This window comes from Natator depressus, chromosome 1, assembly GCF_965152275.1.
Source record: "Natator depressus isolate rNatDep1 chromosome 1, rNatDep2.hap1, whole genome shotgun sequence".
Taxonomy (NCBI): domain Eukaryota; kingdom Metazoa; phylum Chordata; order Testudines; family Cheloniidae; genus Natator; species Natator depressus.
In genome coordinates, this window is record NC_134234.1 from 12,605,507 (window position 1) to 12,623,127 (window position 17,621).

The window sequence follows — 17,621 nt, forward strand, 5'->3', positions numbered from 1 at the left end:
TGTGTGTGTGTTGGGGAGCTGGTAGGGGGGCAGGGGGTGTGTGTGTGTGGGGGGGAGCTGGTAGGGGGGCAGGGGGTGTGTGTGTGTGTTGGGGAGCTGGTAGGGGGGCAGGGTGTGTGTGTGTGTGGGGGGGAGCTGGTAGGGGGCAGGGGGTGTGTGTGTGTGTGGGGGGGAGCTGGTAGGGGGCAGGGGGTGTGTGTGTGGGGGGGGAGCTGGTAGGGGGGCAGGGGGTGTGTGTGTGTGTGGGGGAGCTGGTGGGGGGTAGGGGGTGTGTGTGTGGGGGGAGCTGGTAGGGGGCAGGGGGTGTGTGTGTGTGGGGGGGGAGCTGGTAGGGGGCCAGGGGGTGTGTGTGTGGGGGGAGCTGGCGGGGGCAGGGGGGGGTGTGGGGGGGGAGCTGGTAGGGGGGCAGGGGGTGTGTGTGTGGGGGAGCTGGTAGGGGGCCAGGGGGGGTGTGTGTGGGGGGGAGCTGGTGGGGGGCAGGGGGTGTGTGTGTGGGGGAGCTGGTGGGGGCAGGGGGGGTGTGTGTGGGGGGAGCTGGTGGGGGGGCAGGGGGGGTGTGTGTGTGGGGGGAGCTGGTGGGGGGGCAGGGGGGGTGTGTGTGTGGGGGGGAGCTGGTAGGGGGGCAGGGGGTGTGTGTGTGTGTGTGGGGGGGGAGCTGGTAGGGGGGCAGGGGGCGTGTGTGTGTGTGTGGGGGGAGCTGGTAGGGGGGCAGGGGGTATGTGGGGGGGAGCTGGTGGGGGAGCTGGTAGGGGGGCAGGGGGTATGTGGGGGGGAGCTGGTGGGGGAGCTGGTAGGGGGGCAGGGGGTATGTGGGGGGGAGCTGGTGGGGGAGCTGGTTAGAGGGCAGGGGGTATGTGGGGGGGAGCTGGTGTGGGAGCTGGTTAGGGGGGCAGGGGGTGTGTGTGTGTGTGTGGGAGCTGGTTAGGGGGGCAGGGGGTGTGTGTGTGGGAGCTGGTTGGGGGGCAGGGGGGGTGTGTGTGTGTGTGTGGGAGCTGGTTGGGGGGCAGGGGGTGTGTGTGTGTGTGGGAGCTGGTTAGGGGGGCAGGGTGTGTGTGTGTGTGTGTGTGGGAGCTGGTATGGGGGGCAGGGGGTGTGTGTTTGGGGGGGAGCTGGTACGGGGTAGGGGGTATGTCCGGGGGATCTGATAGGCGCTGGTATGTGGGGGGGGAGCTGGTATGGGGGCAGGGGGTATGTGGGGGGGGGCAGGGGCATGGGGGGGAGCTGGTATGGGGCTATGTGGGGGGGGGAAAGCTGGAACTGGGGGTATGTCCGGGGGATCTGATATGCGCTGGTATGTGGTGGGGGAGCTGGTACGGACGCAGAGGGCGTGTGGGGGGGAGCTGCTAAAGGGGCAGGGGGCGTGTGGGGGGGAGCTGGTGCGGACGCAGGGGGGCATGTGGGGGGGAGCTGCTAAAGGGGTAGGGGCGTGTGGGGGGGAGCTGGTATGGGGGCAGGGGGCATGTGGGGGGGAGCTGCTAAAGGGGCAGGGGGCGTGTGGGGGGGAGCTGCTAAAGGGGCAGGGGGTATGTTGGGGGGAGCTGGTGCAGACGCAGGGGGGTATGTGGGGGGGAGCTGCTAAAGGGGCAGGGGGGCGTGTGGGGGGCAGCTGGAACAGGGGTGGGGGTATCTCCGGGGGATCTGATATGCACTGCTATGTGCAGGGGAGCTGGTATGGGGGCAGGGGGTATGTGTGGTGGGAGTTAGTAAGGGGTCAGGGGGCATGTGGGGCGGAGTTGGTAAGGGTACAGAGGGCATGTGGGGGGAGCTGGTATGACAGAGGGGGACATCTGGGGGGAGGTGGCATGGGGAAGGGGGTCAGGGATATGTGGGGGGAACTGGCAGAAGGGAAGTAGGGGGAGATCATACAGGGCAGGGGGGACTATGAGGAGACCTGGCCGGGTGTGTTTGTGTGTGGGAAGCTGGTATGGAGCAGGATGCATGTCGAAAGAGCTGGTATAGGGTCAAGATTTATGTGAGGGGAGCTGGCAGGGTGCGTGTGAAGCTGATAAGGTATATGTATGGGGAGCTGATATGGGGCATAGGGGTTGTGTGGGGAGCTGGCAGGGGTTATGGGGGAGCTGATTTTGGGACACGGGGCATGGAGTGAGCCTGCATAGAGGAAGGGGGCAAGGGAGGAGCTGGCCAGACAGTCAGTTGGCATGGGAGCATATGGGGATCAGCTGGCACGGTGTGAGGGGAGCTCATGTAGAGGGCATGCAGCTGGCATGGATGTAGCATGTGGACTGCCATGGAGTAGCATGTTGGTAGAGGGCTGCCATGGTGACATAAGGGGAAACTGGTATGTATAAGAAACTGGCCCCGTGGGGCTGGCCTGGAGGAAGCTGCCATGTGGGTCTGGGGAGGTATGAAGGAAACAGTAGAGAGCTGGTATGTGAGAGGTAACAGAAGGGGTTTGACATGCGTGTTTGGTAGGAGGGACCCTTTTTTGGCGTTTTGAGGGAAATAGGGAGGTATATTAGGAAGGGTCTGGAAGGCATGGAGCACATGTGAAGGGCTGGAATGTGAGTAGCTCACGAAAGCTTATGCTCAAATAAATTGGTTAGTCTCTAAGGTGCCACAAGTACTCCTTTTCTTTTTGGGTAAATAATGGAGGTGCAGGCCTGTGGGAGATGGCAGCAGGAGAGAGCTTGGGGGATGGTGGTGGTAGCATGGTGGGGAGTTAGAAAGAAAGGTAACAGAGAGCTAAAGGTGGTGTATGGGGTGCTGGAATAATTGCCCTGAGCCCTTGTGATAGGCTACATTTTATCCATATAAACAATAAATATATTAAATGCAGGAGTTTGGCAGGAAGACAAGTTGTATGTGGAAAGCTGGCAAAGGTGGTATGGGGAGGTGGCATAAGGCAGCTGCTAAGGCGGTGGTTCTCAAACTTTTGTACTGGTGACCCCTTTCATATAGCAAGCCTCTGAGTGCAACCCCCCAATAAATTAAAAATACTTTTTTATATATTTAACACCATTATAAATGCCGGAGGCAAAGTGGGGCTTGGGGTGGAGGCTGATAGCTCATGACCCCCCATGTAATAACCTCGTGGCACCCTGAGGGGTCCCGACCCCCAGTTTGAGAAGCCCTGTGCTAACGGAAGAGCTGGCAGGGGTGAGAGGAATTGGCAAGGGTTATGGTGGAGCTGGCAGGTGGTAGGAAGGAGTCATAGGGAGACTTGGCAACCAATCAGGGAAACAGGATCTGGCAAGAGCATGGAGGTGGGGGAGGTAATGTGGGTTTCATTCCAACTTTCACCTTTCCTTTTGGTGCTAAAAATGGAATTAAATCATTGGGGTCTTGGTTAAGGTTATTTATTATTTCTCCTCTTTATAAAGGCTATGTTTTAAACCTCGGTTTGTGTAGGCTCTTGGAAATCCAGGTAGGTTGATAAAAAGGGGCTGTTTTTAAAATTAGGGGATGCTTCTGTTTTGCAGCATACAGTGCAGGAATGTGTGCTAAATGTAAAGGAGTGGGGGGCAAACAGTGTGGAAAATAAAAATGGACTGTTGTATAATTTTATGGTGGGGAAGAAATGAATTGTGTGGTCTCCCTAGCCTGTTTTGTGTTGTATTGGAATGCAGGGTTTAAAATGACACAGATTTGATGAGATTGAAGATGTCACCACATAACATTTGTAGTCTGAAAACAGAGATCACAAGGTTGAGAAATATAAGGCTGCATTAATTTTCCATCCATATACTATTTTACCAATGTAAAAAAAAGGAGCTAGGGTTTTATCTTCTTAAAAATTGATTGCTTGAAGATTTCATTTATTGGTGTCATGGTTTTCAGGACAATTAAGTCCACCATCATTATATTGTGGGCTAATAATACCAGAGAGGAGTCTTGGCTTCAGTCTTTTATGTAAACAGAGGAGTGGTGAAATATGGAAATACAATAAATATTCATTAAAGAAGGTTTTGTACTGGTTATTTTTTTTTCTGCACTGCTTGATGACAAGCTTTCAGGTTATAGCTTGTATTTCCATAGATTGAATTTCATCTAAAAGGAATTCTGTTGTTGCTGAATACTGTCAAATGTAGAAAAACGAGCAGGTTGAGTGAATTTTTCTTCCCAGACAAAGGCATGTTGTGTTAACCAAAAAGAAACTCCGTTTATGTTTTAATCACAATATGATTTAAGATGAAGTAGTGTGTTTATTCTTACTGAGAAATTGTGATGGAGGAAAGTAGAACATTTTCAAGGAATGTGGATGATGGAAACATCTTTAGGGAAACATTTTGCTGGACTTGATTGCATCAACTACATTATTTCATGAATTGTTAACTGTAAAGTGGTTGTTGATTAGAACTCAAACTGAGTGGAGATGGTGAATGATGTAAAGAAAAATGGAAATTAGTACTATGAGATCAAAATTATTTTTTATTTTTTACTGAAGTGCACCTCTTTTAAATTTTAACTAGTTTTCTCTTGACCTTTACAGTTGAGTACATAAAACAAAACTGATATGCTTAATGTTTGTACTTACTAGATACGTACAATTATAGAAAGGACTTAAATCAGTTAAAATTTTTTAAGCTACTATGAAAATTAGAGCTGCTATTCATATGTCTCAAATGAAAGTGAAGTAATCAAGTTACCTAGTAGTTCTTCCTAAACTTTTTTCCAAGGTAAATAAAAATATTTGAATTCTCAGTTATATTCTGGCTGGTTGATTTAATTGATGGCTTAAAATTCTAACTTTAGACTGTTCATAATGATGAAATGATGTGGAGTGTGTGTGTGTGCATGTGTGTATGTATATACATATAATTTTAAATTTCAAATTTCCATGTTTATTATTTTTACATACTGGTGTTAAGATGGGCCCTTTTTTCTGTCTGTAAAAATGTTGCATCCTTTTTGGTTGGTTAAAAATACTTGATTATGCTTATAGAAAGGGTTTGCTATGTGATAAATAAAAGACATTTTGAACACATTTGTTTCATCCTTTTCTACTATGGAACAAGCACGTTGGAAGCTAAACAGCTTTATGGTGCATAGGGTTAGTTGTGAATTTGTTATTCATAATGGACTGTTTAGAGTGAAAAACATAAATGATACATGTGTGCAACACAGAAATTATGAAGTGAAATATCTATACATTGTTCTTCCTTAATGAAGCTGAATCTAATGCAACTGTTACTTTTTTTATTCAGCTGATGCTAAATTACCTGTCAAATTTAGTGATGATTGAAGGTTGTAGTGGATGAACTACTCTTGATGATGATTTTAAAGAAATAATTGAGGGCAAAGCTGCAAGAAGAAATTAAAAATAAGTTTTCATGTCCCATTATATTAATAACCACTGAAGAGGTACCAGAAAAAAAATACTGCTCTCGCTGCATTTAAAAATATTTCTTAGGCAATTGAAAACACTTCAGTGAAACATTTCCGCTAAAGAGTCAATAGTACCTCAACTGGAAGTATAATTAAATTCAGATTTAATTTCATTATAGTTTTAATCATTCAATCTGACTGGAAGTGCAGGTAAATTTCAGTATGGCCAAAAAATTGCCAAGATACCTTCCTTAGGTGGGTATGTGTGTATACTTCAGATTAACAGCCACTTCTGATGAATTTTAAAATGCGACAGTAATGGGTGGACATTTGATCTTTTGTAAAACGCTAGGTGGATGGATTTGATGAGGTTTTTAAAGGGAAATTTTTATATTTTTGTTTCTGAAATCACCTTCTTTCCTTCAGTCCAGATTATGATCTTCCTTTTTTTTCGTGTCATGCCCTTTGGGCTTGATTATATCTGCAGAAGCCCTGATTTCATTTTTTCCCAACCCAAATGCTTTGTGTGTTTCCCATTTTCTCGGTAATTCATAAAGTCTCTCCTTAGACCAGTGGTGCCCAAACTTTTCCTGTTGCACCCCCTTACCAGTAATGGAATCTGTCTTTGTCCCCCACTCCATTACTGCACAGTTGGCTCAGTGAGGAGCTGGGCCTAGAGGGAATAAGGACAACGCTGTGGCTGGGGGTGGGGTGGAGTTGTGGCTGCTGGGGGTGGAGTGGAGGTGGGTCCGGAGCTGGGCTGGGTGGTGCTCCCTTCCCTGAATGTTCCTCCACGCCCCCCTACAGAGGTACACCCCACTCTTTGGGGACCACTGCCTTAGACCCTATGTCTCTTAACTGTGGTAGTTCACTGATGAATTAGTCATACCAATGTTTACTTGTGTGCTGCTGGATAGTAGTCAGTTTTGTCAGGTTTCCCTTGGCTGGAGGGAAATCACTTGCTGCTCTGGATGACAGCATGAGCTTTGTTTCCTTTCACTCCAGAGCCAATAAACTTCAGAAAGGAGCAAGTTAATCTTTGTCTTGAGGTAGGAGAAATATCATACTGTTGTGCCTACCCCTCCTTCAAATACATTTTTATCATCTCAATGTTTGAAGTGTCCTCTAGAGTCTAGGGAACCATGAATAACAGGCCAATGTATTTAGACTATAGCGATTCTTTAAAGCATGAGCAGAGTACATCAATTGCTGTAGCAGTGAGAAAAATGCAAATGATTGGCTTAGGAAACAGAAAATTTTCATGCTTCTCCTTTTACGATGATTCTGTCCCTTTTTGGTTTTGAGGGCGAGGGAGTATTGAGTGTGAAAGGATGGTAGTGACAATTATTTTTCTTAGATTTCTGTTGTTCACATCTCAGACTATTCTGTAGCTCAACAACTAATAAATTTGATTAAATTATTCTAAAGTTTAAAAAAATTTAACTCCTATTCAAACCATGATTTTGTAGAAATACTTGATATAGTATCATTTAATGAGTCAGGTTGTTTTTATGCAGTTTTCTGTTGCTTTGAAGAAAAATGTAAATAGTCCAATAAGGTCTATTACCTCATTCACCTTGTCTCTCTAATAGTATTCCTAGTTCATTTCAAATGTCAACACCTTTGTTCTTTGCTTGTCTTACATTAATAGAATTTCTCACAAACTATTCCTGTAACCACATGAAAATTGTTTCAGGTCACAAAACTGAAGGATAAATTAAAAACCACTTTGAAATATTTTACCTGTTAACTTATGGTATTTAACTATTAGAATGAAAACAAATATATTGGATCTGGATTGGTCAGTATTAGAGCCAGAGCAGGTTTCCCAGCATTATTCTAACATGACTACAATACCTGTACTCAAATAGACATTGTTCTCAAGAGGTCTTTAAATAGTTATTGTCAGTTTCAGGACCATTGCACCTGTATTTTCCCCCTCATCATCCACCAAGGGTACCAATTTAAAGTCTCCCAGCCATTGCCTTGCTGCACTTCCTCCTGACTGGGGTTTTTGCAGGCTGCACAGTTCTCAACCTACATTGTGATGTACCAGAAAGCCAGACTGCTTAAACAGGCCAGCATCTGCACATTGCTTTCTCTCTGAAGGCTGTGAACTTTATAATTGCCAGCAGTTGCAAGTTACCCCACAGCTTTCTCTAAGCAAGCACATTTATTCTTAAAGCAAGTGCATTATAGAGAAAACATATTTAAAAGTACCTACCATCAGCTTTGTTCTTCTCAGGGAGTAACACACATTTTGTTAATCTGCTCTGAGATTAACAGACTTGCTTAAATTTCTGAACTCTTTGAGACAGATTGCTGTAAAGCATTGAGACACTTTTTTGGTGGTTTTGTAGGACATCATAACTAGTCATCTTTTGTCTGTAGTTGTTGAAAATGGATCTCCTAAATGCCTTCCACTGTCATGTCATCCATGCATGTTACTGTAGTATTCAGGTGATGAATGACAAATCAAATGTAAAGGGAAGAAGATAAAGTGCCAGTGGTAAAAGCTCTGCTCTGTTTGACTGAATTCAACATAAATAATTTTTAAATCTGAAGATGTAACTCTATGGGCTCAAGGAATGTTTTGTTTTTCCTCCACTACAACATCCAAAGTCCTGATCAGCAGAACTCGGCCATGTGCTGGACAGTCTGGTGAATCTGGACTGTTTTCATCTGGAAGCAGAGTGAAAGGATTTTTGCTGAAGAGTTTTTCACAGTATGTTTTTCATGGATGAGATTGATTGGATTCAGCCTGGTTTGGCTGCCTTTGTGATGTCAGATTTATGTTGTGGGCAGGATAGATGGATGGGAACAAATATGGTATCTTGTCTTGGTGAGTTTCAGCCATTCTTTCTCACTGACTTTTTAGAGATGTTGGGCTAACTTCAGGCTTTGACTTGTACTTACGTGAGCAATTGTTAGGCCTCTTCTCAAGAAATTATTTATTTTGTAATGATAGACTAGTCTATCTCTCTGTCTTTAAGCTTTGTTTTGGAAGGAAGGTTATTAAAATGGTTGTGTCATGGCAGTTCTGGTATCATCTGTAGTGCTTGGCCTGTGAACAGTACCTTCTGGTTTCAGAGGCACAATGGCATGGCAAACTGAAAATTCAGATGCAAGCTTCATTTAAATTCAGAAATGGAGGTTTTTATTGGATTAGATAGGAAAATGAATAACACATTCAGCGTTTTATCCCATATATTATTTATTTTGTTGTTTCAATGTTACTCCAGACTTTGCTGCAGATTATTGTACTGACAACGTATAGTTGAAACGTAGAAATTGGGAAGGCTGAGGGAAAATTCGAGGTTTTGACAGCTGGATATAAAACAGTTTGGCCTTTTAGAGAGACAAGGTAAGTGAGGTAATGTCTTTTATTGGACCAACTTCTGTTGGTCAGAGTGACAAGCCAACAGAAGTTGGTTCAATAAAAGATATTACCTCACCCATCTTGTGTCTCTTATATCCTAGGACCGACAAAACTACAACTCACAGCATACAGTTTGGGCTTTTGGCACTTGGGAAGACATGGGGAGTTCATGTTAGAGCAATTGTTGATCACATGATAATGCAAGTAATACCAATTATCTGCCCTAGTGATGCCTAGCCCAATATCTAAGGCTGCATCCAACAGTAAATATTTTGGCAAAAATGGTCAGTCGTGAAATAGGTAGCCATTAGTGTTAACACACAAATTAGTTGGACGTGTCCATTCATACTTCTCTTACAGCTGTTATTTAAGGCTGTTTGCAACGTCCAAGAAAACTGTAACTAAATTAGGCGGCCCAGTTATTTTAAAACACACGTCCTCTGCCTCCCCTTACATTATGTTTAAAACTTGTAGTTAAACCATGTTGTTACTGGGCTCCCGGACTCTGCGTTAGATGCAGTGTCTGCATTACATTCGTTATATTTGGGTCACATTTGGAAGGTTTTCTTTGTAGTTACAAAGGTGACAAACTTAATTAAAAAAAAGCAGCTTAGGTTCTGCTGCACAATTTTGTTGTGGATTCTGTACAAGTGTGGAATATATATTATCTGATTTTTTGGCAGTGGATATTGGCTTAGTGCTGATTCTTAATCTGTCAGCTCTTTGATGCCATTCACCACGAGGAGGTGGTGGTGTGCCTGCAGATCCTTCCAAGGGTAGATGGGAATTGCAGAGAAGGTGGTTGTATATAAGTAGGGGCTGTATGGTTGTCACAGTGGTAAAAAATGTCATGGATACCTTCATATTTCTGTTTGTCTGAGGCTTTTCTTTGTGTCAGTGATTTTAATAACTGTACCTTGCAGCAGTGGCTCCTGTTCTGTGGGACTGGGACTGGCTCAATGTTCCAGGTGTTGTGACCTGGACAGCAAGATTGCAGTGTTGTTCGGGTTTGGCCCAACTGCCCCTCCATCGTAAATTTTTAACAGTGAGGGTAATTAGTCATTGGAACAATATACCAAGGATTGTGGTGGATTCTCTATCATTGGCAATTTTTAAATCAAGATGAGATGGTTTTTCTAAAAGATATACTTTAGGAATTATTTTGGGGAAATTGTATGGCCTGTATTGTACTGGAGCTCAGACTAGATGATCACAATGATCTCTTCTGGCTTTTGAGCACCACTTGCTCAAATTTGGCCTGTCCGCTCCTCTGTCATAGTGGAGGAGAGCTGGGTCGAATCTCAGCAGCGCTGCAACTCCATGCATCAGGTCACAACACCTGGAGTGGGGAACTGGGCCCAGTCTTGTGCGGTAGGAGTTGCTGTTGTGGGGTGACAGGACCTGACAACCCCTGCAAAGTCCTTTGTACTTTAAATAGCACTCCCATTATTTTACACACTATTTCCCCCATACCCATGTCTTTTACTACATTTACTGTGACTGTGCTGTGATTTTTATTAATTAAAAATGTTGTGACAAATTTGTGGCCTTACATATTAAGGCAGTTACTATGAGATTTAGTTAGATGGTCTAGGCTACAGTGCCTTTAATATTTTGATGTCCCCCTCAATTTTGTCCCTTTTCATTAGATTTATATAGTGTGGGCTCTTTGTTTTCCTAGTACTTGGCCATGATTAGGACTTGAATGAAAGCTAGATTTTTGAAACTCGTTCCAGATAAGTCTGAGATGTTGCTGGTTGGATAAGGAAAAAGGTACAAAGGAGATAGTGTAGATATCTTCCTCAATTGAGGGCATATCTGTTTGCTAACATGGCTCAGAACCTTAGGGGTTCTCAGCTATTGATGGGTTCCCAGGTAACAGCTGTAGCTAATATTGCTTTTTTTTATTTTAAGTTGGTTTGTCCAGTGCTACATTAACTTTGCCGTGGTTATCTGTGACTTCAAATACTACTACTACTTTGGTAGCACCTTCCATCCAAAGTTCTCAGAAACCGTGCAAATATTAATTAAGTAAGCCTCGCATTATCCGTATGAGTGGGTGGTATTATCTCCATTTGATAGATGGGGAAACTGAAGCAGAGAGGTGAAGTGGCTTTCAGAAGTTACACAGAAAATTTTGGTCAGAGCCAGGAATATATTTCCTAGTTCAGGGCCAGAAGAGACCATTAGATCATCTTGTCTGACCTCATTAATATCACAGATCATTAAATTTCACCCAGATACCCTTCTATTGAGCCTAGTAACTTGTATTTAACTAAAGTATAACTAACTTCTGTTTGGCTGAAGCATATCTTCCTGAAAGGCATTCTTTTGAAGACACCAAGAGATAGAAAATTCACCAATTCCCTTGGCAGCTTGTTCCAATGGTTAATCACCTTTGCTGTTTTTTTTAAGGGCCTTATTGATTGAATTTGTCTGACTTCAGCTTCCAGCCATTGGTTTTTATTACATTTTTCTCTGCTAGATTAAAGAACCTTTTATTACCTTGTATTTTCTGCCTGTGAAAATATTTATACACCGTGATCAAGTCACCTTTCACTCTTTGGTGAGCTAAACAGACTGAGGTTTTTGAGTTTCACACTATAAGGATCAACTATCCTGTTGGAGAATCCATATCTCCAACCGCATGTCTTAGTGAGTAGGAAGGTAGTCCAGTTGTTAAGATACTAGCTTGAGATTTCAATTCCTAGCACTGCCACAGACTTGCTGTGTGACCTTGGGCAAGTCTCTTGGGACAGGTGTAACTAAAAAGTTAGCTCAATCCAGCTACGTTGCTCAGGGGTGTGAAAAATCCACACCTCTAAGCGATGTAGTTATGATGGCCTAGTCCCTGGTATAAACAGCATTCTTCCATTGACCTAGCTACTGCCTCTTGGGGAGGTGGATTAACTACAGCGACAGGAGAACACCTCCTGTCATGATAGTGAGTGTCTATGCTGATGCATGACAAATGCAGGTGCAGCGCTTCTAGTGAAGACATAGCCTTAGTTTCTTTTTGCCTCAGTTCATCTGTGCAATGGGGTTATCAGCACTGCCCTGCCTCTAAGGGGTATTTTGAGAATAAATACATTAAAGATTGTGAAGCATTCAGGTACTGTGGTGATAGGGACAATATAGATACCTACGATAGATATAACAAGACCATCCTTCTCCCATTTGTGACCTGCAGATTGGATTACTGCAGTGTGCTGTGTGGGGAGCTACTCTTTAAATTCACACAGAATTTTCAACTAGTGCCAAATGTGTGCCCCTCATCTAATTAGAAAGGTCTCTTATAGGAAGCATAACACATCAGTGATGCATAGACTACTCTGGCTTCCTATTTGGTCCTGTGTACAGTTCAAGGTGGTGGTTTTGATCTATAAAACCCTTGTTTTGAATCCTGTCTGCCTAGGAGGGTTCCTCTTTCCCCATGCTTTATATTGACAGATGAGATTAGTTAGGATTCGCTCACTGACAGTCTCTGTCTATATGGGAGGGCTTGGACAGGATGTTCTCTCTGGGGATACTTGACTCTGGAATTTACTTTCCCCATTGATCAGACAAACCCAGAATTCATTGGCCTTCAAGGCAAGCCTCAAGGCCTATCTGATCACTTATGCTTTTGCCTGAGGTGGTGACTTTAGGGGGGGGTTTAAGTATCTTTAATGGCTCCGGGTGTTTTCTTTGACTGAGATTACATTTTTCTTGTTTAGTTATTTTAATTTCTGTGGGTTTATAATGCTCTACCCTAGAGATTGAAAAAGTTGTGTTATGAAAAATAACGTATTCACAGGCTTTTGGCTCATAATAGTCTCCTTTAGGCATTGACAGAATGCACAGAAATACAGGTTGTGGAAATCAGATGGCTATGTTGACTTGTTTACTGTGTTTTTCATGCTCTAGAAACCCAATAGGGGACCTTTTTGACCACAAAGCTCATAACTTGTTTCCATAAAAGGTTGTGTGTTTTCTACTTGGTTCACTTTATTTTACCTTGAGGACCAACTTGGCTACAAATAGTTTCTGTATCTTGGAAAATTTCAAAACCACTTCACTACTGAATTAAAAAGGAATATTAACTTCTGCATGTGTCAGGTTCTGTGGACTATTAAACTTATTGAGCTTGTTCCACAGGAAAACCATGAATTTAGAAATCTCTATCGAGCCCCTTAGTGTTGCATCTGAATACTTTACAACACTGTAACAAACCAAATTTAAGAAGAAATAGTATTTGCCATCAGTCACAAGACACCTACCATTAACACCTGTACATCCCCACAAATGATAAATGCCTTCCCAGCTTCTGATCCTAAAAGTCAGGTTACACTGATGCCTTGCACTGAATCTAAAAGGTGGGAGCCAATTCCAAAGCAGAGAGCGGTCCACTGAGAATTTCCTGCCACCTGCCCCCAGAATTCAACACAACGTGAATCCTCACTGAATTTCTTGGTAGCAAAGCCCCAGAAGCCTTGGTGCCCAGAGTCTAGAAGCTCTGATGTTATTATTGTATGTGGATTTTTTTACAGTCATTTTACAGTAGATTCTTATTTTGAACAAAGTGCCTGCACAGATGAAAGTTATACTCTATCAAACGTCTTTGGATAGCCAAATATCAGAAAACTAAATTTCTATGAAATTGGCATTTTAACTATGTACAGAAACATATCTTAAAGTACGTTCATGCCCACACTGCGTAGTATCTGAGTGCCTTACAATTTTTAATGCATTTATCCTTACAATGCTCTCATGAGATATGTCAGTGCTATGATCCCCTCTTTACAAATGTGGGACTAAAGCAAAGTGATTTGCCCAGAGTCACACACACAATCTGTGGCAGAGTTAGGGATTGAACTCAGGCTGAAACAATGGACTATCTTTTCTTTCATTACCAAAAAAATATAACCCTCCCTCTCCAAAAACACACAGGCACCCAAAGGATTTCTGTTTTTAACAGTTTCCTCCCTAGGCATCATACATTGACAGTTTATGAGGGGGTGGGCATCGGGAAAGACAGCTGGAAATTACATGTAAAGGTGCATTCTCAGAATGAAATATTTGTATTTCTCACTGGGGACCAATAGTCTCAACAAGTTCTTTTTTTGTAGAAAAAGCATGTAATAGGAGTATCCAAATGCTACTTAACATCACTTGGAAGTATCCAGGCCCTAATCCCACACTGTAGAAAAAGAGCCTGTTTAACTCAGAGCAGATTTTTGAAAGCCATGCTTCCTTCCAGAGCCTTAATGATAAGAAATGACCAACAGTCAGTCTACTAGATCCCAAAGATCTTGAACGTTTTACATTTTAATTCAAGTGGACTAAAGGAAAATAAAAAACAACAAAAAAAGGCAGCCATGGAGACAATGACCAGTCTCTAAATTTCTGTTGGTGGAATCCTGGTGGATAAATGTCTGGAATCCCCTTTGTCGCTTGAGCTTACTATAAAGAGATTACAGAGAAAATATTTCTCTTTTTTCAGTTTTACTTTGTATAGTCAGTTTTGCTGTTTCTTCCTTTAGACCAGTTTCCATGTTTATGTGGATTTTTCATGCAGCAGCAGGAAAAATAAAACTATTTTAAAACATAGGAAAGTGTGATTATTAAACCACAAAAATTGGTAAGGAGAAACCTGGGGACAGGTGCAGTACCTGAAACTTCTTCCAAGTAATTTTTTTTTTAAACTAACCAAATTTCAAGTTGACTGTATCCCTTTAACTTGGCAAGAAGTTGTCCTGAACCCAGTGTCCTAAAAGAAGTGTTCTTTTCCAGAATTTCTGGCCCAGTGTTTAGCCAGTAAATGTATCATTGCTTCAACATTTGCGTCTTAAAAAAGCTTTCCTAATAGGGACAATTTATTCCTCGTTGTCTGGGTACCTCTACTACAAATTACTACCTTATAGAATTTTTAATAGAACGCATCTTTTGATTACCTCACACCTGCTAAAATGAGGGGAAAGAAAAAAATCCCTTGTATAACCTGGGATTGCAAACTCTAAAATACCATAATTTTGAGTCATATGGTTATTGCCGTGGTATCTGTACAGGGCAGTTAAGGTTGTTTGGGTGCCTTAACTCTGCATTTCCATAGCTTAACATGTTTGGATTTCTTTTAAGTTTAACCTTAACTCTGAATTCCTTGAGTTTATTATGCTTATTTTTTGAATAATTTCACCATTCCTGTAATGTTTTACTGTAAATTGATGATTGTGTACTCTCAAACGCAACTCCATCTTAATGTTTTTGTCTGGGAATATATACTAAGGGTCGTGAATAATACACAATGCAGTATGTTATTTTCTGAAACCCTTGAGTTTTAACAGTGAATAAACTGAAATTTGTGAAGACTCTAATTCAGGTTGATCCCTGTTAAGCTATTGACATTTTGTATGTAATGTATTTCTGCTCTATTTAGTGTGATAAATGTAGGTAAAGTAAACCTTAGCAATGAAGACTATTATGACACAAATAATTAGTGTATGTATGTTGCGGTGTATGTGCTTTTTTTCCCCTGAACTCTTTTAGCATAACACAAAAGGAGTCATAAGATGGAGGTCTGTGCTGCAATTTCCAACAAATTGCTGCTTCTGGTAAATGATAATACAGTTTGAACCTCTTTGCAGCAGTGGATGAAACAATAGTTACAATAATGCTATTTTTCTGATAAGAGTTGCTTAAATGGGATGCTTGTTTTAATAATGGAATAATTTGCAGGATTTAGAAATTATTGTGATTTTATTCTCATGGAAATAGCTGTATTTTGGCTCCTGTTGTTAATTTCTGTAATATGCTGGTTGATATACTCTTTTATCTTGGACAGCTCTGGACTAGTGTGATCAATATGCTCGGGTAATTAGCGTGATGCACAAACCATTTTCCTTAGCTTTGGCCTGGCAGGTGGTTACTAGGTAACTAGTTGGATTGTGCAGGAAAAATGCACAAAATTGATGACCACCCTATGATTAAAGACTAAATAGCTCATATTTTTGTGTGGATTGCAACTTTGAAATCATTGTCATTCAAAATTTGTTTTCTTTTAAAAAAAAAAAAAAATTCATCCAAGAAGTTCTGAAGACGCATTTTCTAAAGGTTATTTTGTTTTGGCTTATCTACCATAAGATTCACGTTCTTTCTCTTTCTGTCTCTCATATATTTTTGCTGTGCAATAAGCAGCCATTTTAAAAAAAAGTCTTAATACAAAAACATTGACAATAAACTGAATCTCAAATAACGAAGGATTATTTAAAGACTAGAGATTGGTGGTGGTCTGAGCAGTGGCAGGGAATATGCAGTTCAGGGAAGAGTGGGGTGAAAAGGAGGGTTTCAGAGTTGTGCAGTAGGAGGTGTTGGAAAGGCTGCAGCTCTGCTCTCACTGACTCCATGGTAGGTCCTACACTCTTTCTTGTATCCTTTCCCCAGCTCCTCAATCTGTGGGTCCCAATCCAACAGCTAGCACTGTCTGGGGAGGTGGGCTGTGCTATACAACTTGTGAGACTGGAGATGAGGAGATGCTTCAGGGGCAGTGAAGGGACTAATGTGCAGACAATGCATTCCGTGGCTGGGGTAATCAGTTTTAAGGAGCCAGAAGGAGGAGAATTGGGCTGTGGTATATAGGGATGCTGAAAAATGATTTAAAAAAAACCCAACAAACCTCCAAGGAGGTTGAACGCCCTCAAACTTGGTAACATGGAGTTAAGGTTGGCTGGTGGTGCCTCATGCAGAACACTGAGTTCTGCTACCCTAGGACTTTTGAAAACCAGAAAATAGAGCTAAGGTACATGCCACCCCTACAACTCAACCTTAGCCCTGCTCCCAGGAGCTGGCAATGGCTCAGTAAGAGGGGGTGCCATAATAAGTAGACATGAGGAAATTCTGAGAGAATATGCCAATATTTGTGTTTTCATAGATTTGAATTCCAGAATCTGTTTGCATACACTTCAAATGCCTTCATTGTGTTAGGTGTTCATTTTATTGAATGGTTGAGTGATTAGTTGGAGTAGATTGGCATAACTATTACTGTGATATGAGAGATGATATGAGAGGTGCATGCGTACTTCCGAGGGTCATGTATGCCTCATTTCAGTGTTGAGTTCTGTAGGATTTGTTAGTAGTGGCACAGAGGGGGTCATCTTAAGAACATAAAAATGGCCGTACTGGGTCAGACCAAAGGTCCATCTAGCCCAGTATCCTGTCTTCCGACAGTGGCCCACGCCAGGTGCCCCAGAGGGAATGAACAGAACAGGTAATCACCAAGTGATCCATCCCTTGTCGCCCATTCCCAGCTTCTGGCAAACAGAGGCTAGGGACACCGTCCCTGTCCATCTTGTCATGTGAATTGTCAGAATGAGGTAGTGTATCCAGCAGTGGTCTGTGGAGCTTAGTGAGGGGTAAGTGAAGGCATTGTGTTCACAGAAGGAACCTTCAGAGCAAGGGTGAAAAGGTGGTAACATTAGCAAGTCTGGGGTGATTTGTGTGGAGTAGGGTCAGGGTTTGAGTGTAGGCCACATGTAGGTAGCTCCTAATTTCTACCTCTTACATAAACATGAACGTTGCCTTAGCCAAGATAAAATGATAGACTTTGTCCTGCAGTGCTCATGTGCTGTGTTCCCAGAATGTTCTGTAGCATTCGTTTAAGTAGGGTGCTAGTACCTGTGGTGTTGACATGTTTGGGCGTCACTGAAAGAAGCCAGAGTTAAAGTTGTGTTGCAGGGATGGTGAGTACTTTAACTTAGTATTTGCTGATGATATTCCTCAGATGCTTCAGCAGAACAGAGTTAAGTTAAGTACAGCATGGATTGACATTTCCATTAGAGTATGAAGCACTTTTATCCCAAAATTTCCCCAACCTAAAAAATGAACTTGTACCTTTTGATACACTCAAGACAGAGATATCCATTATAACTGCACATAATATTGTGTGTGAATAGATATTTAAGGTGGAGCTGGTAGCAGTGAA

At 42.6% G+C, this 17,621-nt stretch overlaps 1 protein-coding gene across 7 annotated transcripts in view; it reads left to right on the forward strand.

The window, feature by feature from the left end:
* The window catches only part of FAM168A (family with sequence similarity 168 member A), a 360,452-nt gene that overhangs the window by 396 nt on the left and 342,435 nt on the right, over positions 1-17,621 (forward strand). The window contains exon 1 of one of the 7 annotated variants that reach the window (XM_074954920.1): positions 1,994-2,010. The exons of the other annotated variants lie outside the window; for them this stretch is intronic. The gene's annotated coding sequence lies outside the window, so the exon portion shown is untranslated. Of the gene's footprint in view, positions 1-1,993; positions 2,011-17,621 lie in introns of those variants that run through there. 7 annotated transcript variants of the gene reach the window in all.